At 37.7% G+C, this 27,236-nt stretch overlaps 1 protein-coding gene and 1 non-coding gene across 3 annotated transcripts in view; one reads left to right on the top strand and one right to left on the bottom strand.

The window, feature by feature from the left end:
- The window catches only part of CHD6 (chromodomain helicase DNA binding protein 6), a 161,315-nt gene that overhangs the window by 1,954 nt on the left and 132,125 nt on the right, over positions 1 to 27,236 (top strand). The window lies entirely within an intron of this gene.
- On the bottom strand, positions 24,616 to 24,687 carry TRNAA-GGC. Its single transcript has one exon. It is a non-coding gene; the product is annotated as a tRNA-Ala (tRNA).

The raw sequence follows: 27,236 nt of genomic DNA, 5'->3' as shown, positions 1-27,236 counted from the left end.
CTATGATACTGTTCTTGATGTAGTCTGTCCATGGGGACGGTAAATCTAGATCTCTTGTGAAATTAGCTGTGTCTCATTGCGGTATCACAGTCTGCCTGGAGTCACATCTTTTATATTGCAATTATTTTTGTTTGTTTTTTACGTTTAGCCCGTCTGTTATAGCACTGCAAAGTCTTTGACTATGATAACTTTTACCACAGCTTTTCATATTCTATAGCTTTCTAATTATTTTTATAATTTATTATTAGTAGAGTTGGAAGTTCTCTGAACTCATCAGCATATTACTTCACGCAGATCAAAGGAGAAGTTGAATGGCCAGTTGAAAGTGGAGTGGGAAGCCACAAGTAACAGCTGCATTTCTGGAAGATCCTTTGACAGCTAGTTAGTTTTTTGTATTTATTGATTTGCTTTTCTCATAACTATTTCAAATACCAAAGAAAATCTGAAACGGAATCTTACCTCTTTAGAAACCACATCTCATTTTTGATTTTTACCATTGTGTCACAAAAAAAAACCTATCAGAAACAACAGACAATTGGGCTACTGTGTCTTGGAAATCTGTGATTTAGAGAAGTTTCAAAGAAGTTTTTCAGTTTTCTTGGGTATATAGCTTTGCTGCAAACACAGTTTGTGGTTATGTCTTCCTGCGTTAAATCATGAGGAAAGAGGGTTCCACAACCTCGGGCATGATTCTCGCTGCAGGTGCCTCTGTTTTTCAGCTTTCACGGGAAGACTTTTTATTGGTAATGACCAAATGCAGTCGCACATGGGTTCATGTTCACAACCCTTTTGAACAAGTTTTAGAATTCAAGGATTCTACCTAAATAAAACCTTTGGTATGTGACAGTGACATTGTCTAGGACAATGACAGTAACTAAATCAGCTGAGGAGATTATGTTCTCACCCTCTTCCTGTGTCCCCTCAGTATAGCAAGGTTTGAAATTGTTTTATTTTTAATAAATATTTAGTAGTTCTCTATATTTCCATCCCTCATTCAAAGCTTTAGTTTAATTCAGGTGAAAAGCTACAATGGATTTCATGGGACTGCCTGCATTCTCCTGTACCAGGTTATTATTATATTGAAAACTCCTTGAAATACATAAAATAATAGCTGGGGCTTAGATATCTGTTCCCCAGAGAATATTTTTGTTTGCAATAGAATATGACAAACTTGTGAGGGAAGAAAAAAGAACTAGCATTGAATGAATGAATGAATGAATGAATACCTGACATGTATCCAGCACTTAGCCAGGCCCTCGGACTACGGAGATGAGAAAAAATACCCCTGTTTTCTTAGCCACTCCATGAGCTTCATGGACTCAAAGAAATGAAATAACCTGTTCAAGGCCATAAAGCTAGTACATGTTAGAGTCAGAATTTGAGCCCGCATCATCTGGATCCAAAGCACATACTCTTTTCATTAACACCACTCTCTAAAGATTTCTTAAAAAGCTGGAGTGTGCTGTCACATTTTTGTGGTATGGTGCTAGGTAAACTAGCATGCTTTGCCTAAGTTCTATACACCAGTTGATTTTTATTTTTCTGTTTCAAGAATTCGTCCCTGAAGAGGCAGATGGAATACAGTGAGGGCATCCTTTCCCCGCTTGTCTCCATAGTGTAGAAGAGGTCTCACTAGGGCACTTAGGAGTTCAGGGTTAGCCCAGTACAGTAAGAACCATGAAGTGCAGAGGGAGAATGCGGTCAGTTTTTCATTGCCAGAATGTTCTCTTTAGTTCATTTTGTGGAGGCTTTGATACCCTCATGAGAAATTCTGTTACTTCCATAAATGTCCTGAAGGTCGTAAACTGGAGTTATTTTAAAATATCCATCCTGTTTCCCACTTCTGAACCAAGTTATTTTCATAAAATCTAGATAAAAATGTTTATTTTTGCTTGTGGTACCTGTATTAGTTGGATTTTCTAGTTTGTAACAGTGATTTTTTTACATCCTCCCACTTTTATTCTTTATGTCATTTGTCATTATTGAGACTTCTAGAGTCTTTGATTAGGTATATGACATAAATAGCTCTTTATTTTGAGGAATTTTTAAAAACTGATGAACCTTTTTTCTTTATAGTCATAATGAAGGGCTTAAAATTTTTAGCAAAGAAAAATCTGATTTTTCCAAAGACTTCCATGGTGCTTTTATCCAATAGCTATTTCTTAACATACTAAGTGTTTGAAAATTTCAGGAAAACCGAAAAGTAGAATTTTAAGATAACTTCAGGACACGAATCCAAACATTTACAAAGTGATGGATGCATGTCTGAATTTTTAAAAGAGTAAAGTGAGATTTCTCTTTTTCTACCTTTCTACTCCTTTATTAAAGATTTTTGTAGTAAGTTTTCACTGATCTAAATTTGATGGATCAAATATATTATCAGTAAAGTTTTAATGTATTTTGTATTTTCTTGTTCACTGTGTAACCAAGGCATTTTATTTTTGGAATATCTACTTTTTTAAAAAAAATTCTGAGATTGTCTTTTACGTGAAAGGTCAGGCTTCAGGTTAAATGAAGGTCTAGCTATTGTAACACTGACCTTTGGTTCCTGCGTGTTTAGGTTGATGCTTTTTATCCTGGGATTGATGGACACCAAGGGAGTCTTTAGTTCGTTTGTAAACTCCCCAAAATAGTATGCAAAATTTTGTGCCTTTTTATGGGAAGCAAATCCATTGCGTTTTATGATTCTTAAGGGAATCTGTGACTGCCCATCTCCATTTCCCTCCCTTCATCTCTTCTCACCCACATGCAAAAATAATATTCAGGATTATTGATTTAGGTCATTACAAAACAGTTGTTTTGTTTGAGCAAAATCTTTTGCCTAGAGCCTGACTTCTTTGGGCTTTTTTTTTTTTTTCCCTTTAGCGGTTCCTGCCATCTCAGTCTAAATCAGTTGGCCAGGGCCTGGGCAAGAACTTCTGCATCCCTCAGGGCAGCATCCGGCAAGGATTACCGCCAGAATTCTTCCCTGCCTTATTGTTACACTTGGGAAGCTGTTCCATGCCTTTGCCCATGGAGCAGGTGACAAGAGGGCAGCTGTAAGACAGTCTTAGATGGTCCTGAGTGTCTTGGTCTCAGCCATCTGCCTCTGCAGACGGGACTGGAGGGGGTGGCCATGGCAAAAGCTCCTGGCATTTTCTTGCTTTGAATTGTACTTCTTACTTATTCTGTTAGTGCTTCGTTCAATATGTTAAGAGGAAAAGGGTTTTCTTTCTGACATTGTAGGAAGAATAATTAAAAATAATCTCCTTCTGTCTTTATATTCCCCAGACTTTATGTGAAATATACCTTGCAACTTTTCTGTTAATGTTGTTAATTTTAAGTGGAATTTTTCTTAAAATAATGTCTAGTTGAGCATGTAATCTTATTTTATATAGAACATGCATATATGTCAAGTTCTGTTAAACCAGATGTTACTATAGGAGAAAGGATCACATATTAAAGTTCTCAGGACCTTATTTTATAATTTATTTAGGTAATAGTCAAACAAATTGGTAAAACAAAATTGTAGCATAATAAGAAAATTTTGAAAGTAGTCTCTGAGAAGTGGTCAAACTTGAAGTTATCCTGAAGGTATTCTCATAGAAGTCTACTTATTGGACCAGACCAAAAGTTCAGTAGAAGAAGTATCAGCCTGTTTGGTTTGATATATGAATTGAGGAAAACACCTAAGCTTTAGGTAGTTTGGTGAAGGGCACTGGCTCCTGTAAGGGAATTCTGTTTGATGTGTTCCTTCCCTAAGTGTACAAGAGTAAAGAAATGCACTGAGCTGTATTCACTTTGGGTTCAAGGAAACCATCAGCATTCTTAAGAAATCCTTTGAAGGACTGTGTCTGGTAAGGTAGGTCTAGATCATATATTTTATTTATTGAAAGAACTTTTATGTAATTTAACTCAGAGACTTTATTAATGTTCATTGTGTATTTTGGCTTTACAGTGTTAGCAATCTAAATTCAGCCACGGGTTAACATGAAAAAATCAAGCCCTCATCCTTGTAGACCATGTGACAAGTTTGGATCACATTATAAATGATAACCCATCAGGTTGTTTCTTTAAGCAAACCCTGTATAGTGTCATTTTTAAGGGACTCTGGGTTTTCTGCTTAATGGAGATAACATTTTTGCCTTGAGTTGTAAAAATACATTGAGTATATGGTACAGGGTATGAAAGAAATCATTAATGACCGGCTCCAAAAATTGTAAAAATGTAAAATAAGCTCTCCTAGATGAGGGCTACTCAAAAATCTGTGGATCTGTGCAGGTCTGTGGACTGTTATTGCATGTCTGCGATGAGGTAAGTTCAGAACTTGAAAGAAAGTAGCAGCTTTTACAGCATTTTTCAGAAAAATGATTGTTGAATCTAATAATAAAAAATGTAAGTTTATGATGTCGTCCTTGTCTAAAATTTTTCCCTAGTAATTGACTTTTCTAGTATTTTATAACAGTTTTGATCAACAGTGGATTGGGAGAAAACAAAAACTAGTCCTTTACCATAGAGCATGCTACTCAGGATGACAGACAGTGTCACCTCTGTCTTGGAGCATGTTAGAAATGCAGGTATTTGGCCCCGCTCCAGGCCGACTGGGATAAACTACCTGGGATGGGGACCCAGTAATCTTTGTTACAGCAAGCTATCCTGATGACTTTGTGTACCTTTAAATTTGAGGAACATTGTTTTAGAGCTGCACTGTCCAGTAGAACTTTGTGCTATGATGGAAAATGTCCTATATCTGTGTAGGACCTACTAGTTACATGTGGCTTTTGAAGCTCTGAAGAGGTGGCTAGTATGACTAAGGAAGAGAATTTAAAATTTTATTTAATATTAATTTAAGTGTAAATAACCACATATGGCTAATGGCACTGGCATTTGACAGCACAGTTCTAGACCCTTTTACCAGGAGCCTCCCCCATCTTCCCTGCTTTTTGGGAGAAATAGTGGGGTTTTTTTTTTTTTTCCATTTAGAAAGGGAAATACAATATGGGCAAGACTGTTCTTTAGCCTAGTATGAGACTAAATACATCGTATAAAGTTTGGCACTATTTTTTCATTTATATTTACCTATTTATTTTTATCTAAAAGTTGATTTGATGTTAAGAAATAGTAGGATCAGAAAATGAACTTAGATTTGTGTCTTGTAAGGTTTTGCAAACAGCAAGGTAGCTCTTCCAGTGAGGCCTTAGGACCCTTCACGGCTGTGACTAACTTACATGTCTTTCAGCATGACTGCTGAAGCTTTTTTCTTTCATATAAAGATTTAATACAGACAGCTTTTGAGTATGATACTTCATTCCTAATATAAAATGCTGGTTATTGAAGATTCTCAATTACTTTAGTTAATGGAGATTTTTCCTATGTAAAGTATTTCGGGTTTATCAGCTTACTTAAAGGATGATTTTTCAGTTTATAAAGGTAATCCTTATTTTTAATGATATTCACCAAAGTTCCCTTGAGGGATTGAGCCTTATCCTCTGTCCCCTTCCAGTATATTTAAAAATGGATTTGTTAAAAGAAAGGATTTCTTTTTCTTATTCAGGGTTGTATATGCTTCCCTGTCTCCAGCCCCATCTAATTGTACTTCAGATTTTAAACTCCTTAAAATCAAGGATAGCATTGATTCTGATATATTGATTAATATACATTGCAGAATTGGAAATTATTTTGTGATTGACAAGTGGAAGGAAACATGGCTATAGAAGTAAATGAAGATCCACATGTAGAATCATAGCTTTTTAGAATGCTGTCTAGATGTAATGAAATGGATCTTTCTAATCATGTTGTGATTTTACTAGATTTATTTTCCAGGTTTTAGGTTTTCAAGGAGGAGATTGTTAGTCATTTAGCAATGATTCTTGAAGCTTGAGAGGTAATAAGGAGTGTCCTGTGTACTTTATACACTCATAGACGTTAGAATCGGAAGCCTTCATAAAGATGCAGGAATAACAAAATTATTGATGCAGCAGTGTCTCTTGCTTTGTTTATGACATGAATTAATGCTGTATATTTCCATTGGTGTTCAATTAAAAAGTAGCACTGTTTTCCCTTTAATTCTGTTGTAGGGGACTGTCTTACACTCTCGGAGTGAAGATATGGTAGGTTTTCTGGGCAGGGGCTTCTGTTTAGCTGAGACACAAGTATCACTGATGCGTGGAGCTTAACGTTTTATAACATGCTGCTTTGGGCTCTTTTGTATGACTTTCTCCAAAGGGTTTCAAGGAATTGGAAAACTCAGTCTATTGGAATTGAGATCTGATAGTCGATGGATCTCAAGTCTCGCAGGTTTGTAGGTTCCTTGCTTCAAGTTTGTTCCCATCACCATCACTGATTTCGCAGAGCTGCGGCTGGACTGCAGTATGAGATGTTACCGAAAGACAGATTTCATAAGCCATGCCCGAATACCAGACTCCTTATTTACACATAATAGCTGTACTCTGTCCACCCTTATCTGCTTACCTGTGACATTTCATGCTGGCAGGGCTCTCCCGGCTGCTCCTGACTTTCTGTCATGTTCATTCTTGAATTAAGCTTTGTTGCTACCATCGTAGCCGTGGTTGTGGCAATTATTTCTAGTTTGAGATTTAAGTCTTATCAGGTCTTACACAATCCAGCATCTTAACTAGATTCTTCTAAACCAGTGCCCCTGTCCTGCTTCTCAGGATTGCAGAAGAGTAGAGTTGGAAGGGACTTCAGAGGCTGTTTAGGCTAATACTGTCATTTTCTGGATGATGGAGCAGAGTCCTCGTCGTGTCCTAGTCAGCCATAGGGCTGCTCAGTGGTCAATTTAGGACTAAAATTCAATTCTTATTTCACTAAGTTGGACTCTTTCCCTAACTCTGAGGGTTTGGGTCCTAAAAACCCACATAGGAGAATTTCCCTTAAGAATTTGTGGGGAAAATATGGGGAAGGAGTGCTCTAAGATTAGAAGTGAATTTGTGAAAGGCTGCATAACTTTTTTCCTGTTCTCCAAAATGAAATAAAGGTATTATCAATGAAATTTTACATGTCTTAAGTAAGGATGTACTATTTTGGTAACTCTTGTTTACTATGTCTTGTTTACTAGAAACATTTTGGCATGTCTTTCCCTGATACCATGGTAAAAGGCTTGTGGTACTGTTTTGGTAACTCTTGTTTACTACCTTTTGCTTACTAGAAGCTTTTTGGCACGTTCCCCCGTCATATCATGGTGAGATGCTTGTAAATTCACCTTTGCTTTATTGCAAATAAGGTTCATGGGAGGTTGTTTTCACATCTGCATGTTCATTCAGCTCTATGACTTAGGGTTATTAGAGTAAGTTTTTCCCAGACCACTCAGTAATTATGATAATACTAATAGCACCGACCAGTCATTGAGTGCTGACTGTGCGCCAGGTATGGTGCGAGGTTCTTTTCGTGGTGTGGTGGTTGTTAGGGCTGTTCGTCGATATTTTGGTTCTCTTTCTTTTGGGTACGTGGAAGATTGCACTTCTTCATCACCTTGAAGTTGAGCACGACTATGGGACTTGGTTTGGATACTGAAATTTGACTGGAAGTGATATGAGACACTTCTAGGCAGATACTTTCTTTTTCTTCCTGAAAGAAATCTGCATAGTGTAAGCAAGTAAGCCCATGCTTTAAACCAGAGTTTTTTAAAGAAGGAGATTTAACTGCAGCATAACCACGCCCATCCTGATGAATATACATGGATTATTATCCTTGATCCTTATGGCTAAGTGCTGATATTAACCCATTTTACAGTTGTCATAGCAGAGGCAAAGGAATTGCATTACTCATCTGTAACTGCAGAGCTTGGCAGTTTGAGCCCTGCATTCTTCAGCAGTAGTTGGCTGCCATTCTCTGTGCTGTACTCCCTCAGTACCGACTTTGTAGAATATGAGCTCTGTCCATGATAACCTCATGCCAGTGCTTATGTTTACCACTCTGCTCCATCACTTCTCACAGTTGCTCCTAAAGTCTTAGGTCCAAGGGTACCTGTCTCTTACCAGGATTTATCCTTCCCAAAGTTGTGCTGCAGAACCCTTCATGCCTTTTCTGTCATCTGTTCTCTACTTTTACTGCCTTCTGGAATTCCATCTTTCACGTGATGAGGATAGTTCTTTGCCTTAAATATCTTTGCGTCTCTAATATTTTTGAAGTAAATTCTCGGAAGGCCACATTTAGCTTTACAAATATAGGAGGCTGCCCAACACTTGTAAAGATACTACAGCATGTTAAGTGCATGGATTCTGCAGCCAGACCACCAGGTTTGAATCCTAGCTCTGCCATTCACTGGCTTTGTGAACCTCTGTCTCAGTTTCCTTATCTGTAAACTGGACATAATAATCTGTCTCATGGTTGTTTTGAGGATTACATGAGTTAATTTATGTAACGCCTTGGAACAATACCTGGCACATTGTAAGCATGTTATGTGTTAGATGTTATAATTTTAAAGAATCTGGTATATCTCGGGGACAAGGTGAATGGAGATAAGTCTTTACTGATTTTAATCTTTCTGAGGTTAATATTAAGATATCAGAGGTTTAATACAACCTTTAATTTTTTCTTTTACTTGATAGAGATTACTGAGCAATTCTGTAAGACACGCTGCTCTGGGGGAAAAATGACCTAGAGCTTGCCCTCAAAGAATTTACAATGTAAAGGGGAGATAAGATATTCATAAACACCTGTACACAGATAATTATGCTACTCCAAGGTAGCCCATAAAAAGTGCCCTAAGACAAGAAAGATAAAGGGCTTTGGAAGTTCAGAAAAGATAGGGATGCGGAGTCAGAGAAGGCTTTGAGTCAGACTGGGCATTTTTCTGCATTGGAAGGTTAGGTAGGATTAGGGTATATCGAGGCTAGGGAGGTAGGGAGCCAATCTCTAGGTGAAAGGAAAGATCAGATCAGAGGCCATAATAAATATGTTCATTCATTCAGCTAAGGTATGTTGAACGTTACTATGTGCTCAGCACTGGTGCAAGCCCTGGGGGTGCAGCAGTCCACAAAGCAAGTGCCTACTCTCATGGAGCTTATTATGTTCTAGTGGTTATTTGAATATGCAGAACCACAATGTATCAGGTGGTGATAAGGACTGAGAAGAAACATAAAGAAGGATAAGGAGACAGAGAATAGATTTATGTCACTACAAAAAGCATGATTAATTTCTAAAGTTGTTTTTAGGGTATGTTTTGAGGAAACCCAGAGCAGAGCTAAATGGCTTTTCCTGTGCGATGTGCCATAGCTTAGCTGTTTTCCACGCACCTGGTTCCCTGCCCCTTGCTCTTGGCCTATCTGGATATTTTCTTTCCTTTGAGATTTGAGAATAAGTCCCACTGTCTTCATGGGGCCTTCCCCCTTTGTATCTGCCAGAAGCACTCTCTTTCCCCTCTACACTTCTGGAGCCAGATTTTGCTTATATAACTAATTTAACATTTCACATTGAACTGCCTGTGTCTTTTTTCATATCGTTACTCATTTATTCCACATGTATGTGATGCCCATTTATTTAGTAAATAATTATTGAACTTTCATTTTGTTTCAGCCGTTACTGGACTCTGGGAACTTGAAGATAAATGTACTTGGTCTCTGCCCTTGAGGAATGCACATTCTGTTAGAAGAGACAGAAATGTAAACTGCTGCTACAGACATTATGATGAATGTCAGATTGGAGCTATGTCCAAAGTTTTTGTTAGAATGCAAGAAGAGGGAGCAGCCATCTACCCAGGGGAGCTGGTGATGGCTTTTGAAAGGAAGGAACTTTTGAACTGGTTCTTGAAAATTTATTTGGAGTTTAATAAATAAAGTGAGATTGGTGTCTAATTTGGAAACACTTTAAGCATAGGGAGTATCCTGCGAGGGAGCGGAGGCAGATGGTTAGTTCATTGTGGCTGGAGTATAGCGGACAGCTGTGGAGTTGAGTGGATGACAGGGCTGGAGGAGTAGCTCGGAGACATTGAAAGGCTTTGGAGATCATGGTAAGGAGTTTAGATATGTGTTGGCAGTGAGGAATCGTCAGAGGTTTTAATGCTGGAGAGTAGGTTGTAGTCTGTGTTTGGTAGCAGAGGTTGGTTTAGAACGGTGGTGCTCAAACTTTGCTGTGTGTTACAATCATCTGGAAACTTTAAAAAATGCCAGTGCCCAGGCTGCACAGCAAAATTAGATTCTCTGGAAGAGAGACCCAGGTATTGGATTTTTGATAACTTTTCAGGTGATTCCATCATGCATCCAAGTTTGAATACCATTGGTTTGGAGAGGCTTTACAACAGGTTAATGAGTTAGGAGGCTCCCGCAGTGGCCTGGCTAGGAGATAAGTCATTGAATTGAGGCATTGGGAGCAGGGACAAAGGAAGACTGAGCCAACCATTATTATTTTTCTCGTTTTCTGTATGTTTGTCTTCTCCAACAAAGTTGTGGCCCTGTGGGCACAAGGTCCAGTCTTTGTACTTTGAATTTCTCATAGAGATTCGTGTGTAGTAAATTCTCAGTAAATATTAGCCTTGATTAAAGTCGGTTTTCTTTTGTTCAAGAACTCATACTTGAGCACTTAGGGCATTTTTATTTCATTTGCTTCTTTCCCTTTTGTTATTAAATATAAATTCCTTAAATAGAAATGAGAGTGGATGGAGATGAAACTTTTTGGTCAGTTTTACTTCCTCGTAATTTTGATTAAAGGTTTAGGAAGTTAAAGCAGTGTCTGCATATGGACTTGGTTTATCCATACGGTCTCTCATTAGCCCAAATAATTAAGTTTGCCTTGAACTCTTGGCATTTGTGTAAAACCCATTAGTGTTAATATACTCTTTTAAGATAAAGAATCTAGATGAACTACCTAGATTCTTAAAGTATTTTTAAGGTTTGCCTTCCATATGTTATTGGAATGTGTAGAACAAAAATAACACCCAGATTCTGTTTCTCTATGTAGTAACTAACTTAGGAATTTATCAATGTGGTATAGAAACTGACTTGATTTGTGCACTTGAAATAATTTCTCTTTGCCAAATAAATTTATTTATGCGAGCATAGTATTTAAAAATGCTTTGGAGTATTTTTGTGTCAATTTTGCATTCTCTGTTCTAATGGAGGAGAGTTGGAACATATAGAAATCAAAAACTTTAAAAATATTTGGTGGTATTTATACCCCCTCTGGCCATTTTGTATCTTGAAAAATGTCAAACCTACAGAGAGTTATGTGAATTGTACTGTAACTCTCATCTCTCCTTTACCTAGATTCACCAGTTATTAGTATTTTGCCAAGTTTGCTTTATCTCTCTTTCCCTGTCTATATATACTTCTTTTTAAAGCTGTATCTTTTGAGAGTTACTTGCAGACATTGTAACACTTCACCCCTAAGTACTTTTGCATCTTTATCCTAAAAGAAAGGGTACATAACTATAATACAGTTATATCACTCAGGATAGTTAACATAAAACCAATACATAGTCCATGTTTAAATCTTACTGTTCACTTGTTCTCTAGCTTTTTTATTTTTCTTGATCTAGTATCTAGTCAGGGATCATGTGTTGTATTAGTTGTCATGTGTCCTTACCTTTTAGTATGGATTAATGTGATCTGGTGGTCACAGGGTTTCAGGAATGGAAAGGAAACCCCCTATAAAGGACGTGGCCAGCTTCCCATCCCTCCTGTTCACCTCCTCCCATGCCCCCAGCATTGGCTGGGTGGTGGCCTTCTTAGACTGATGGCAGAGTTCTAAAGTGGAACCTAGCATTCAGTGCAGACATGCTTGTGCACATCTTCCTGAGGCTCAGAGAGGCTTTGTACTGAACAGACAGTTACTGTCCATTTTGGGATTAAAGCCATTCAGGTTGTCCAGATGCTTAATTAAGAAAATGTGGTAGTGTTAATGAGACTTCAAGAAAAGGTTTTCATAGTTGTCTCTAAATCATCTGAAACATTAAAAATTAGGAGTTGTTTTCTGATGTTTCTTGAGGATCGCTGATTGTTATGATCTTGTCTTTAAATAGTTCCCGGGGCTTTAATTTTTTAAAAAACTATCAAGGACCTCCCTACCCCTACCTGCCCTTTAAATATTCTAATGGTCATGCCCTTTTGCTCCTTTGCTCCTTCCCGGGCAGACTTCTTTCTTGTTGCAGCTCTTGAGGACTCTGAAATCTTTGTTTCCATCCGCATTCTCTTCTGTGCTTCAAACCCTCATTTCCAGCCACCTACTCTGCATATTTACTTGCATATCAAACATGAAAAACCGAATTCAGTATCTTTTCATATAAACCTGCACACTGGTTTGAACAGTGGATGGGGGTTGAGAATGAGATAGTATTTGACCAGGGGATTAGGAGCACTAGACTCCTATCCCTTACCAGCCCCTCCCTCCCTAACACCCCTCCCCCTTTCCCCCTGCCCCTACACATACCCACTTTCTGGGAAATAGGTGAACCAAATGGTGCTGACAGCACCGTTTGTGGCTGAACGTGGAGTCTTGGAAGTTAGGCTTCATGAAATGTTGCTCAACTTTTGTTTTTTCATTGTTGTTCCCCTAAGGAGCTTTTGGGCAGTTTAAAAAAAAAATTATTTTACATTGTCTTTTGAGGGGGGTTAGGGTTAGGTAGTTAGGGTTTATTTTTATTTATTTACTTTTTAAAACTTTTTTTGATGGAGGTACTGGGGATCAAAGCCAGGACCTTGTGCATGCTAAGCACACACTCTACCATTGAGCTATACCCTCCCCACACCCGCAGCTGTTTTTCATTTGTTTTGTTTTTTTGTGTGTGTTATCACACTCCTACCCATGAAAACTTAATACCACAAATATATAGTGTATCTGTTTATGTACTGTGTGTTTGCTTAATATGTAAACGAGTAAGATATTTTAACCCCCAAGAACCAGTTTTTGCCCCCTTGGGGTGATATTGCCACATTGAGAACCCACGTTTTAACTTAAGCTGGGGGAATTCTAACGTCTAGACACAGAGCAGGCCTGTGGGTGCTTGCGCTCTCTCCTCCCCACAGCACAGGCACCTGGGGCTCGCGTCCGCCTGCTGAAACCAGGGTTTCATAGCTTGTCGTGACCGTGACTCACAGTAATGACACTGTATTGTACCCAGTATACATACATATATATTTTAAAGGTTTTAATATTCAATACTTACTCTTACTTCTTGTGATGCACTCTTTTTTTATTCTGTATTCTTTAAAAAAATAATTTTATTGAGATAATTCACGTAATACAAAATTCCGTTGTTTTTATTCCATTTTTTTAAAAATTTTAAAATGAAATGCTGGTTGTGACCCACTGACTGTCAAAAGCATGCCAGCCAGCCAGAAGAGCAGTGCCGAGGGCATAGCTGGTCTCAGACCACCCACATCCCGCCAGGAATCTGAGAAGAAAGAGGCAGCAGAGTCCTAACCTGGAACCCCTGCGCTCACTGTCATTCGACTTTGTTTTAATAAGTGCCCTTGAACTTACACAAGCTGGTCGTTTTACTTCTTGATACGGGATGAAGGCTGGAGAGCTGATGGCAGGGGAGGGCTGCAGTGAGCTTTTGAAGCCCACAGGTAAAACTGCTGTGGTGGCAGCCGAAGGGCTTGCCTCCTAAGGAAGGTGAAATGGGCATCTTCATTCTGTGATTGTAGTACCAACACACACACCCCTGCCCCCACAGAAACAAAGAAAAAAAGAAAGGAAGGAAGGAAGAAAGAAAGAAAGAGGAAGAAAGGAAGGAAGGAAGAAAGAAAGAAAGGAAGAGGGGAGGTGGAGAGAGGGAAGACTGATCTAACATTAGATAGTACAGCCTGAAATTTTTGAAATCCTCGTTATTTAACTGGGTTTATCCACAAGAATACTGGAGGGAATGACTGTAGGGATCTGCGTTTTTAATTAATTTGCTGTCATTAGTCTGTTAAAAGGGCAATGAAGAAATGAAGTAGTAAACTGCTAAGTTTTCATTAGGAGAACGGAAGAGGAGAGGGTCTGAGGAATGAGGTGTGGCTGTGCTTTCCTGGGGTGTGTGGATGGTCAAAGGGAGGCCCTGCCCATAGCTAGGGGGAATCAGCTGTGCAACGTGGACGTGAGTGGTGGGAAGGCCCAGAGAATAGACTGCACTTACTTACTTTTGACCCCAGTGCCAGGCAGGGCAGGAATATGATAGGACCAAATAAAACTGAGGACATCCCATCCCAGAGCAGCAGGATAATTAGAGCAGAAATTTGTGGAGTGCTTGCTATATGCTAGGTACTAAACATTTTATATTCTCTCATTTAATTCTTTAAAGTTGTGAGGTTGTAGGTTATGTTTGTACCTCCCACCCTATTTTACTGATGAGGAAACTGAGGCACAGGGAGGTTAAAAAAACTTGTTCAGAGTCACACAGTTACTTGTTCTTACATATGATATAAACGCAGGGCCTTAGAGACCCTGCCTTGAAGTAGTGAACCCACTGCTTCTGGGACCATGTCTGCTGCACCATACTTCTCTTGAGTATTGCCTACCTGGCACATCCCATGATCTTCATTTAAGCTTAGTTTCCAGGTTGCTACTCTGAGAGGCTGGTGACCACAATACTAAAAATAACATTGTCCTAGAGAATATTTATAGTTTTTTCACTCCCTCTTCTTAAGTACAGACTGTGCCTTATCTGGGAAATACCACTAATTTTAGAACTCCACAGTTGGACATTTAAATGGTAAGTCTTGTTAAGTGGTAGTCATATTTCAAGTTAGTTCAGCAGACATTTGCATGCTTCCTAATTGCCCTGTCATGCAGTCGGTGCCAGGGTGACAAATGTTATCACAGTCTAGTAGGGGAAATAGACATGACCAATATTTAGACTGTAGTGAAACAAAGTAAGTAGAACAGTAAAAGGAACATAAAGGAGTATGGGAGGTTAGGAAGAACTTCCCAGAAGAGTTAACATTTGAGTTGGGTTTCAAAGGATGAGTAGGAGTTTGTCTGGTAGGTAAACAGTTGCACAATAATTAAGTGAAAATCGCTAGAGAGATGGACAGAGGCTTCCTACTGATATTACTGCCAATGTGTTTAGATTCTTAATTATGTAGTAGAAAGAGCTTCCAGTTGTAAAATCCCCTTTTTCCCTAGTGTCCTGAAATGCCACTGGGATCCTGTGCCTCAACAGTAGGGCTGGACACCTAGGGATTAAACTTTAGGCCAGTAATAGGAGGGAAAAATTGCTACCCATGTAGCACCTGCAGGCACACTGCAACTCTGGGCAGAGTTTCATACCTGTGTGAGGGGACGATGGTGTTCCCTATAGCCTAGCTCCAACGCACGACTTTGACTGCAGTTGGTGAGGTTTTTCTTCTGTTATATGAAAATAGTTGATTGCTGTTATTGAGAAGGTATTTAAGCATTCAGCCACAAAACTTTATTGAGCACTGACTTTTTTTGAATGGATGGTAGGTGAGGACCATACATAGAAATTGGGTTTTTGAAGTATAATATGCATTCGATAATGTGTGCACATATCAAGTATACTGCCTAATGGGTTTTTGCATGTGTATATACCTGTGTATATCTTTAGATCAAGAGAGAACATTTCCAGCACCCCAGAAGGTTCTCTTGTGCCTCTTCTCTGGTTATATCCATTATTTCTCCCCAAGCCCTCCGTAGCACTGTTCTGGCCTTTGTCACCAAAGATAAGCTTTACCTGTTGATGAATGTTATTTAAAAGGAGTAATACAAAATATACTGTTTTATATCTGGCTTCTTTTACTCAACTTCATAATTGAGAGATACACACAGATTACTAGGGAGCACTGGTTACTGGTCACATTGTTAGGAAGATACCCAAAATAGTCACATGTGATTTATGCCGCTGAGAGTTGGCAGGAGTTTATTGGTGGCATTTGTTTATTCAGTACCCATTTATAAGTACCTACACAGGTGCTTTGCCAGGGCCTGGGACTCAAGGATGAATAAGTTCCTACCATCTTTTGGTCTAATGAAGGAGATGGACATACATGTAATTACACATAATACACATCATTAAAATGAAGAATTGGTCAACTTTCAGGGGCGAAATGGTTTTTGAAAGACTTTCTAGAGAAGGTGAAATGTCTTCTGATTATCAAAGGATTATAATTTTTCCAGATGGTCAAAAGGTGATAGCATGTGTCAAAGTGTAGAGGTCTGAAGCAGCATGGTGTCTTCAGAGATCTGCATTGGTGATAACTTTGATTTTAGATTGATTAAGAAGTGTAAGAATGCCACAAATATCACCTTGGGAAGGAATTTTGAGGAAAACCTTGGTGTGCAAGTTCGCCTAAGACCTCAGCCATCAGAGATGACCACTCTAGCGAACCGTTGTAAATGCATCATCACAAAGAAGGCAGAGAATGGAAGTGAAATTTCGAGATTGCTGTAGCCAATGAAAAAACCCTCTGCAGTGCTTTACTGCTGATGTGTTGGAAGACTTATGAGGTTTAGGTAAAACTTCAGAGGTGCTTATTATGAATGTGGTATTTTTTTCAATAATTGAGATGACTTTCAGTGTCCCATTAAGCCATCAAAAATTCCCTAAGGATGGATTTTGATGCAGCATCGCTCCTTAATCGTGGGATTTTGTAGTAAAATGTATTCCCTGATGTATCAGTTTGCTGGGGCCCCCATAACAAAATACCACCGACTGGGTCGCTTACACAGAAATTTATATTATCACAATTCTGGAGGCTAGAAGTCCAAGATCAAGGTGGCAGGTTTGATTTCTTCTGAAGCCTCTTTCTTTGGCTCGCAGTCTTTCTCACCATGTCCTCATGTAGTCTTTTCTCTGTGTTGTCTGTGTCCTGATCTCTTCTTAAAAGGACACCGGCCATATTGGATCAGGGCCCACTCCAGAGACCCCATTTTAACTTAATTGCCTCTGTAGAGGCCTTATCTCTAAACACCGTCACATTCTGAGGTGCTAGGGGTGAGGGCTTCAACATAATGAATTTTGGGGCAAGAGAGGACACAGTTCAGTTTATAACACCCATGTTTCAGAACCTGCTTTAACATTGTTGGCTGTGTGAGGGTTGTCACCCGAGAAATGCAGGGGTCAGAACAGCGCCAAGATAAGCAGGGGGCAGACTCCGTAGACCAAGTCTGCTGTGACCCCTGTGGGGGCCGGGCTTGCTCCTGGAGTACCGTCTTTGATTTTCCAGTGTCTGTCTGCACACTCGAACCCCGAGCCTTTGGTGGTGTGTCTAAAACTGTAAAGACTGTGGTATCTCATCAGTTGATAGAGATGAAAACAGGGACTAAGAAGGAAAGAATCTAAACTGTGTCAGGGCCAGGAAGGTGATTTGATAACTTTTATAACTCGTAATAATCTGTTCCAGTGCTGAGCAAACCATATCCCTGTCCTGCCATTTAACCCTTTTCTTTTATTAGCCAGAGTTAAACAGCCTTGGCATTCTCCTTATCAAAACATTTGAATACCAGAGAGCTGTTTCTAAATCAGATCACCTTAACCTTCTTCCTCTTTAGGGGCAGAAAGTTATTTTCTGTAGAAGGATTTTATTTTGAATTTTCTGTTGTGATGGGCACAGAGAGGATGGAGAGGTGGGGGTTTTTCTCTTAAAGACGTGCTTTTTGACAGTCACCTCTTAGTTTTGTTGGAATCTTTTTAGGATGAATGTTGTAGGTCTGCTTCTGTTTTAATCAGCATTGGGATTCTGTGGTGGCAGAAGAGGCTTGTCATAGGTACCTAGGAACTGGAAATCTGGTTTTCAGTGTAATAGTGTTTACTGTAATGGTGTGTGTTCCAGAGTTGCTATAAGTAAGACCTCTTTTCAGAATTAGAACTTTAAACTTCTAAACTATTAAGAGAACTCAATGCAGAGTTGAATGAGATTTGTTAGCTCACATCATATTAGACCCAGCTTAATGTGAAGCAGGGGACTTTGGGAAGTCATGGCATGCCCAAGTGTTTTCACGTTGCATCCCTGTTAATGCCAGTGTAGTTCCATTGCCCTTTTGTTCCTTCGCTTAGCTGTAGGCTGGTTGACCATGAGTTTGATTTTGGCAGGGTGGTCTGGGTCAGAAGTAAGCATTTAAAAATCTTTGAACAGCATTCAAAGGTAGAATGCATTGTGGCTCTAATTTCTGTTTATATTAATGTAATACTTATGTTGTCTTTGACTTGCTTGGCTGTTTACTGAGGAATGAGTTTCCTTTAACAGATATTACTAAGTCATTGTTAATTCTTTTAACAAGGAGTAAGTTCATTGTTTGAAATGGGTCATAGTTTAAAAGTGTACCTAGAATTTTACTTACTTTTGAAGAAACCTCTTTCAAATCTGTTTTTAAAAAAAACTGAGTGAATTTTAAAGATCTTACTGGCTTTATTTGATGATTCATGAATTGTGCAGCATCCCATCCAGCAGACAGAAATTAGCTCTAAAGAGCTGTACAAAATGAAAGACTTACATGCAAAAGAGGGTGGGACAAGGAAGTTACTGGCAAAGAGTATATTGTTTGTGGCAAGATCACCTTCCTTTAGGGGAGTGCAGGGGTCCATCAAGCTGATTACCTCACTAGTGCTGACCAGGTAGTTCCGGATTGACTGGTTTAAGATTCTATTCCTGGGAGAGGTTGAAACTATAAATTAAGTATTAAGTCTCTGTTTGGTGACCTGGGCTCAGCCCAAGTGACTCCATTTTGGTCCTTTTGTAGCTTTCTTAACAAAGCTCTCTGTTTAGTAAACGGTATTTCTTATACTTTCAACAAATTAAATGTTTTAACTTTCCACATTTTTCTATTTGTTTTCTGCTATTTCATTCGACTCTTAGATTTGGCTCTGAACACCTTTTGGGAGGGGGGTGATCCATGATTTTTTTCCTTTTTTTCAAACTAGGTAGATAATACTATTATTGAAAAGTATTTTTTAACCACAAGGGTGCTGATAGCGCTGAACTGCTTTGGATAAAGGGAACCTATGACAGTTGGATCCACAACAGGCTGATTTGAAATTCAGTGTAATTTGATAGAGTAGTATGTTTTATTGGCACCTTCCATCTGTGAAAATCCTTGAGCATTTGCTACCATGTTTTCTAGACATGTCTCCTGGCTTTCTTAAGACCCTCCCCCCTTTAAATTAGAAATATTTCTACAAAATAATTCAGATGATATCTTCTTAAGAGGAGAAGGAAGAAATAGGATCCAAAGGTAACACTACATTGGGGAGCGGATGCTCCCAGTGCAGTGTGTCTTTGAATCTTTGGCCCCAGTTCTTCACTCTTCTGTAGTAGTATTTTACGTTCATACCCTTGCCGTAACCTCATGGTGGATGGAATTCTGTCCTTACCCCTTGATGTAGGGTTTGGGCCAATGGGATATGAGTGGACATGATGAAAGCAGAGGGCTGCAGTGTGCCTGTGCTGATGGGCTCGTCCTCTAGTGCCTCTGCCATCACCATGAGAAGCACCCTGAGTAGCTGCAACCTCGTTACTGTGGGCCTTAGAAGGGAACCTTAGAGCTGGGCCACCCCAGCAGACCTGCAGCTTAAAGCACAGCCTGCACAACCCAGATGCCAGCGAAATTCTGTGGTTTGTTGTTGTGCAGCACTATCCTGGCAGGGGATGACAAGTACAGTCACCCTGCTGAATCCAGGGTTGCTCCAGGGCCTTTCGCAGCAGACATTCTTGGATGGTCTTTACTCCGTCTTGGCCATTTACAGAATTCTCAGTTGGTCCACTCCACCCTTTTTTTTCCCACCCACTCCTTTCTCCATCCTACCTTATTGCTCTCCTCTGCTTTTTAGCTTCTACTTACTCACATAATTATGTTCTCTCTTAACTTTTTCATGTCCAAGGCCCTTTCTGGCTTCTCCAGTTTCTCTCAAACTCATGGCCTCTCAGCTTCTACTCCTGTTGCTTCTGCCTTACTCTTTTGGTACCTTCTATTTCAGATTTCTGAGGGAAAATCGACTTTGTCCAGCAGGATTTTTTTCCACCCCAGAAATGGCGTATCCTCAATTGTTGGCCTGTTTAGGCATTGGCTACCCTTAGGTTAGAGGCTCACCTGTGGTTGAATTAAATGTGTCTGGGATGTGTTAGGAGTAGGCTCATATCTTGAAATACACAAGTGCCTAATACTGCCTTACTAATAGAGGCGAGGATCATGTGGAAGGCTTAGTGATAAGACAAGTTTTTACATAGTTTTGTATGTCATCTGGGGATTTTAGTGACTATTAAAGCTTGTCAGTTTCTGGGCTAATCAGTTCACCAGAGGGAAAACTCTTAACTTGGCTTTTGCAAGTTTAAAATTTTCTGGGACTGCATTCCATTTTTCACTTTACTAGTTCCAAGATAACCATCCTTACAGCATGAATTCTCAGGATGAACCACTTTCAAGGGAAAATATGAGAGAAGGGACCATCTACTGGAAGGAAAGCTGACTCATGGCAAAACCTTCCAGAGAGCTGGTTGAGAAGAAAATAAGTTGGCTTATTCTGAAGCTTTAGGCTATTTTAGGCTTTCCCATAGCTTTTCTGTATAGAGGAAGAGACTGGTCAGGTTAAAGCTGGTTTATAGCAGTTACAGGGTTTTAAGATTTATTTCTAAGTGTTTATGTTGTGGAATACTATTGTAAATGTACTTTAAAAATGTTAATTTACTGTTGTTCCTTGCTAGTATATTAAAAAATAGTTGGCTTTTGTATATTGATTTTATATCCTATAATCTTATTAAACTATTTTACTGATTCTAGAAGCTTTATTGTAGATTCTTTGAGATTTTCTATATTGACAGTTATGTTGAGTTCAAATAAAGACAATTTTTTTTCTTCCTGTTTAATCTATATGTCTTCTATTTCTTGTCTTATTGCACTGGTAAGGACACCGGTATGATGTTAAAGTGAGGTGATGAGATTAGACATCCTTGCCTTGTTCTGAATTTAGGGGGAAATTATACAGTCCTATTAAGGTAAGTTTTTCACCAACGCTTTTTTAGCAGGTTGAAGAAGTTCCCTTTTATTCCTAGTTTCCTGAGAATTTTCACTATAAATGGACATTGGATTTTGTTAGATACTTTTTATGTATCTATTGACATGATCATATGGGTTTTTTCTTTAATCTGTTGATACAGTGAATTACATGAATTGATTTTTGAATGTTGAATCCCTCTTTCATACCCAAGATAAATCCCACTTGGTCTTGATGTATTATCTTTTTTATATATTGCTATATTCAGTTTGCTAGTACTTTTTTAAGGATTTTATTGTCTTTGTTTTGATCTTTATCTTTGACCTATGTTTTTTTTTTTTAATTTTTTTTTTTAATACTGACTGTCATTTGACAACACAGGGTTACCACAAACCTTAAATTTGTAAAAAAAATGCAGTATCTGTAAAGCACAATAAAGCGAAGTACAATAAAATGAGGTATGCCTGTAATTTCTTCCTTAAATGTTTGGTAAAATTCGCTATTGAAGCTGGGCATGGAGTTTTCTTTGTTGGAAGGTTTTTAACTACAAATTCACCATCTTTAATAGATGAAGGGCTGTTTAGGTTTTTTATTTCTTCTTAAATGAGCTTGGCTAATTTATATCTTTTCAGGAACTCATCCAGTTCATCTAAGTTGTCCAAATTTACAGGCATGAATTTCATATTATTATCCTTTTATGTGTGTAGGATTCCTAGAGATGCCTTTTTGAGTCCTTCTGTTGGTAATTTATGTCTTTTCTCTTTTTTTCTTCATCATTTTGGCTAAAGGTTTATCAGTTTTATTGATCTTTTTCAAAGAATTGGCTTTTAGTTTCATTAATTTTTCTCTCATTTTTCTGTTCTCAACTTCATTGATTTTTGTTCGTATCGTTATGATTTGTTTCATTCTACTTGTTTTGGATTTAATTTAATCTCCCTTTTAATTTCTTATGGTGGAAGTTTAATTCAAGTGAGCCCTTTTTTTCTTTTTTAATAAACTTTTAATGCTGTAAACTTTTCTTTAAGCACTGCATAAGCTGTTCTCCATAAATTTTCATATGTTGTATTTTGATGTTCATTCAATTGAAAATATTTTCTGATTTCCCTTGTTGCTTTCTTTTTGACCCAGTGTTGTTTAGAAGCATGTTTTATTTCCAAGATTTTTGGGTTTTCCAGATACCTTCTTGATTTCAATTTAGTTACTTTATGGCAGACAATATACCTTGGTATAATTTCAGTTTTTAAAAAATTTGTTGGGATTTGTCTTATGGCCAAGAGTATAGGCTTTATTGGTGAATGTCCCTGTGCACTTAAAAAGTATATACATTCTGCCTTTGTAGGGTGGAGTGTTCTGTAAATGTTACTAGGTCAAGTTGGTTGGTAGTGGTATTCATATCTTCTATATCCTTAGAGTTCTTTGTCTACTTATTTTATGGATTACTGAAAGAAGAGTGTTTTGTCTCTAACTACAATATATATAATTATATACTATATATTAATTATAGCACATATGTTTTATATATTTCTCTTTTGAGTTCTGTTTTTGCTTCATGTGCTTTGATGCTCTGTTGTCAGGTGCATACATATTAAGGATTATTATATCTTTTTGATGAATTAGCTCCTTTGTCATTATCTGAGTGACTATTTTAATATTGTTTCTAGTAAAGTTTACATTATCTGATACTAATGTTGCCTCTGGCTTGCTTTTGGTTAATATTTGCATGGTGTATCTTCTTCCATCGTTTCATTGGAAATTTTATTTTCTATCATTTTTAACCTGTCTTGAAAGTGGATTTCTTATAGAACATATATAACTTGTTATATAACTTGTGGTAGTCTCTGCCTTTTAATTGGAATGTTTAGATTTACATTTAACATAATTACTGATATGGTTCGATTTAAATCTGTCATCTTACTAGTTGATTTCTATTTGTCCCATCTAATCTGTTCCCCCTTTCCTCTTTATTGCTTCTAGATTGAGGATTTTTAAGCCTTTATTTTATCTCCATTATGGATGTATTAGTTATACCTCTTTAAAAATTTTTAGTGATAGTCCGAGGTTTTACAATATACATCACAGTCTACCTTCACAAAATATTATACTATTTCACATTTTACATGCAGTTTAAGTTGCTAACAACACAGTATACTTCTAGTTTTTCCCTTCTATCCTGTGTAATATTGCTGTCATATATTTTACTTTTATATACTTTATAAACTCCACCATACACTTGTATTTTGAAGCAATTAAAAATGTGGGAGAAGGTCTTAATATTTACTTCCATTTTGATCATTTCTGGAGTTGTTAACTTTTTTGTGTGGATCCTCATTTTTGTCTGGCATCATACGCCTTTTACTTGAAGAACTTCCTTTAGCATTTCTTGTAGGGCAGGTGTGCTGACATTGAGTTATCTCACGTTTTGTTTGTCTGAAGAGCCATTATTTTGCCTTCATTTTTGAAAGATGTTTTTGCTGACTATAGAATTCTGGGTCATGAAGTCTTTTTTTAACCCCGCTTTCAGTATTTAAAAGATGTCACTTCATTATCTTCTGGATTGCAACTAGTGTGCTGAATTTTTTTTTTCCTCAGAAGGTAATGTCTGTTGCTTCCAGCTGTATTTAAGATTTTCTCTTTAACTTTGATTTTTGGCAGTTTAAGTATGAAGTGTCCAGGTATGTGTTCTTTATTGTGTTTATCTGTTTGCTTACTTGTTTATATTTATTCTGTAGGATTCTCTGAGCTTCTTGGATCTGTGGTTTGATGACTTTATTTTCAGAAAATACCAGGTCATTTTTCCTTCAAATATTATTTCTGCTTTGTTTTCCATCCCCAAAGCTCTTGAATGTTCTTTCTCTTGTGTCCTTTCCACCACTCCGCTTTTCCCCCCTCTCTCTTTGTGAGGGGTGATTCAGTTTGGTTGATTTCTAGTGATCTGTCTTCAAGTTAAAAGATTCCTTCCTTGATTATATTGAGTGTTCTGGTGAGCCTATAAAAGGAACTTTTCATCTCTGTTACCTTTAGAAAAAAAGATAACATTTCTGTTTGACTCTTTCTTGCATATTGTAGCTTTCTGTTGAAATTTACTATCTGTTCATGCATATTGTCTACTGAATTCCTGAACATGTTAAGCATTGTTATTTTAAATTCCTTATTTGATAGTTTCAACATCTGGGTCATCTCTCAGTCTGGATCTTTTGATTGCTTTGTCTTCCTGTCGTAACCCCTTTGTTTTTTTGTGTACCTTGTAATTTTTGAGTTACTGCTGGACATTATTGTAGATCAGTAGAAGCTGAGGTGGACATTAAATATTGACATTGAGATTACTGTTACATTAGGGGTAGGTTTTTTGGAGAGGCAAGTCATCATATTTGTGCATATAGAATATTCAGGACCTATCATAGACTAGGAACTTAATTTTACTATTCTCAGTTATAAAATTTCACGTTTCCAGATCTTACTTTTCTTCTTATAGCATCCCTAGGAGTCATCTTAATTTTTTTTTTTTACTGTATTATTTAATTATTTTATTTTTGTGGGGAGGAGAGGTAATTACCTAGGAGTCATCTTATCAGGGCTTCCCCTTGTAGTTGCTGTCTCCTTTATTTATGCTCCCACTGTACCTGAAACTCTTCTTTAGTTCTGTTGGCACCCACACCAAATGCCATTTGTTAGCAGGTCTGTCTATGATATCTTAACAGTAGGTAGAGTCTTTTATTCATATTTGGATCGCTATGATTTTTTTTTTTAAATGGAGGTACTGGGTATTGAACCCAGGACCTTGTGTTTGCCAAACACGTGCTCTACCACTGAACCATACCCCCATGCCTTGCTGCCATGGTCTTTTTAATTATGTTTAGATATGGGCTTTTTTTTTTTTTTTTGTGGTTAGAATTGAATTGAGATTATTGAGTGATTTTTATTCCCTAGAAATCCACACTGCTGCTGCACACACACAACCCTCCCTCCATCCCCAGTTTATGGGAATATTGTCTCTGGTTTTTCATAGTCAACTGGGATGAATCTAAAAAATGCACTGGGATGAAGAGTGAGGCCTGGCCATGGATGAATTTATGAAGTAGCTCTTTCATTGGGAAAGACACATTTTTCTATTCTAGTTTTTTATGTATATTTTGTCTCCAACTTTGACAATAAGGTTTTGAGAGGGAATAGCTGTTTTCTACTTCTTTTGGTGTCTTTTTGTAAGTAGCATAATGTCTAGCACACAGTCGAAGCTCAACAAATAATTAAATTAAAACTTCACAAGATTTAATGACACTAATGGATTTTGGAATAAGTTACCAATAACTTTTTTTTTCTGTTTATCCCTAAAAAACTTAGAGGAATGATGAGGATGATATTGTTCCATTACTTACTGGTTCTGTTTTCTTTGACAAGTTACATAACAACCTGTGCTTTGGTTTCTTCATCTATACAATGGAAATTACAGAAGTACCTATCTCGTAAAATTATTATGATGATTAAGAAAAATAGTGTAATAAATGTTAGTTGCTGCATTCTAGTTTCTCAGTTGTTATTAACAGTGCATGTTAGACAGGCAAGCCTAACTAAATGTTTAGACACTAAGTTCTGTCAGTAGGAGGACTCTAATATCTGAAAACCATCTATCTCAGAGTGGATAAGTACAACTACTTCTATATTAAATAAGGAAGTAACCTTTGCTCAGAATATTAACAGAAAGGGAGCAGAGCTAATTAATTTCTACCTTGCTAGCAATAATGTAATGTTGTCCCTTATTTCTATTCTCAGGGGAGTAGAAATCAATGCAGAAATAGATTTCCCTCATCAGCTGTCCCTAGAACCAAAGGTACTTTATCTTATAGCTTATTTTCAGTTACGTTTGACCCTTGAACAACACGGGTTTGAACTGCATGGGCCCACGGATTTTTTTTTCCCCCACTAAATACTTGCTAAAGTACTGTGTGATCCATGGGTGCAGAACCTCGAATATGCAGGGTTGACTGTAAAGTTACATGTGGATTTTTGATTGCATCTGCGGCGTTGGTACCCCTCACCCCCACGTGGTTCAAGGGTCAACTGTTATTTTAAAGCTATATTCGTCCTTACCTTTAGGTATCATTTATTGTTATTTGTTTTTATAGTCTCCTTTCACCACCATTATGGACCAAACCAAGTTCAATAGATAAGTAAAGCCCAAAAGGAATCATAGAAAGATGATGATAGCCTGGTATGAGAGTTGTTCAAACTATTTGGCAGACTACTGTTGGGAAAATATTGTTAAAGCTGATCAGGTGCAGTTTTCTGGATTCACTGTTTTCCTTTACCTAACAAAAATCGGTACAAAACATGGCTCCAGATGAAAGAGAATTATCCTTTGCATGGCCTTGGTGCCTATAATTACTGAACCTCTTTATTAGATTAGTGGTTATGACTTTTGAACAGTACTGTCTTCTCTAAATGCAGTAGGATTTAGAGAAGGGATAAGGATAACTATTAAGCTTTTAAGTTTTGGAAGCAAACAAGTGATAAATTTGACCTGCAAATCTGTAGTATAATCAGTTAATTTTAACTACTCTGATACCAAGTATAAGGTGATAATAGCATATCGTAAACTATGTTAGGAACAATGGGAATGGAGAAGGGACTGGAAGAAGGGAAGTTTAAATAAACTTATTTTTAGCCCCAGTGTTTTGTTTTTCTTTTTTAATACTAAAGAGTATTTCTTCAGCTTGTATAAAAATATTTATATGACTATTGGAAAAACTGAAAAGTATAAACAAACTGCTAAAGACTTAGAATTATACATACCCCATTAAAAATACATATATGTATATTTTGGTAGTCAGTTTCCTTGAATAACTTTTCTCAGGGTAAGGAGGCTGGAAAAGTTCAGTTTAGTATCAAGACATCTTGTTTACGCCTTGGTGCTAGAACATTGCCTAATGGAAAGCACACCTCCATGGGAATGTTGTAGAGAGAATTTCTGCTGACAAAAGAAATCTGGCCAAAGTATCTCATATACAGTCTTCAGAGGCCACTACTGTCAGCTTTTTTTGTGTTTGTTTTACATAAAGGCTTTCTGCAGTTTTTCACGCCTCATGGATGGTGGCCAAACTTAGATTCAGTTATGAATTCCCATCTCTCCTTTACCCTTAAAATGTTTTTATTATGGAAAATTTCAAACATACACTTAAATAGGGAGAATAATATGAGTCCTCATGTCATTCTTGCTTTATGTATCTTCTCATTTTCTTTTTGACCTAGAGTATTTTAAAGAAAATCACAAACAACCTTTCCTTTCACCTGTAAACATTTTAGTGTGTTTATCTGTTGGATAGAAAAGCACATTATTATACCCAGTAAATTCCCTATAACCTAATTCCTTAATATT

Source organism: Camelus ferus, chromosome 19 (genome assembly GCF_009834535.1).
Source record: "Camelus ferus isolate YT-003-E chromosome 19, BCGSAC_Cfer_1.0, whole genome shotgun sequence".
Taxonomy (NCBI): domain Eukaryota; kingdom Metazoa; phylum Chordata; class Mammalia; order Artiodactyla; family Camelidae; genus Camelus; species Camelus ferus.
Note: the sequence above shows the minus strand (reverse complement) of the source record. Positions and strands in the feature narration are given on the sequence as shown.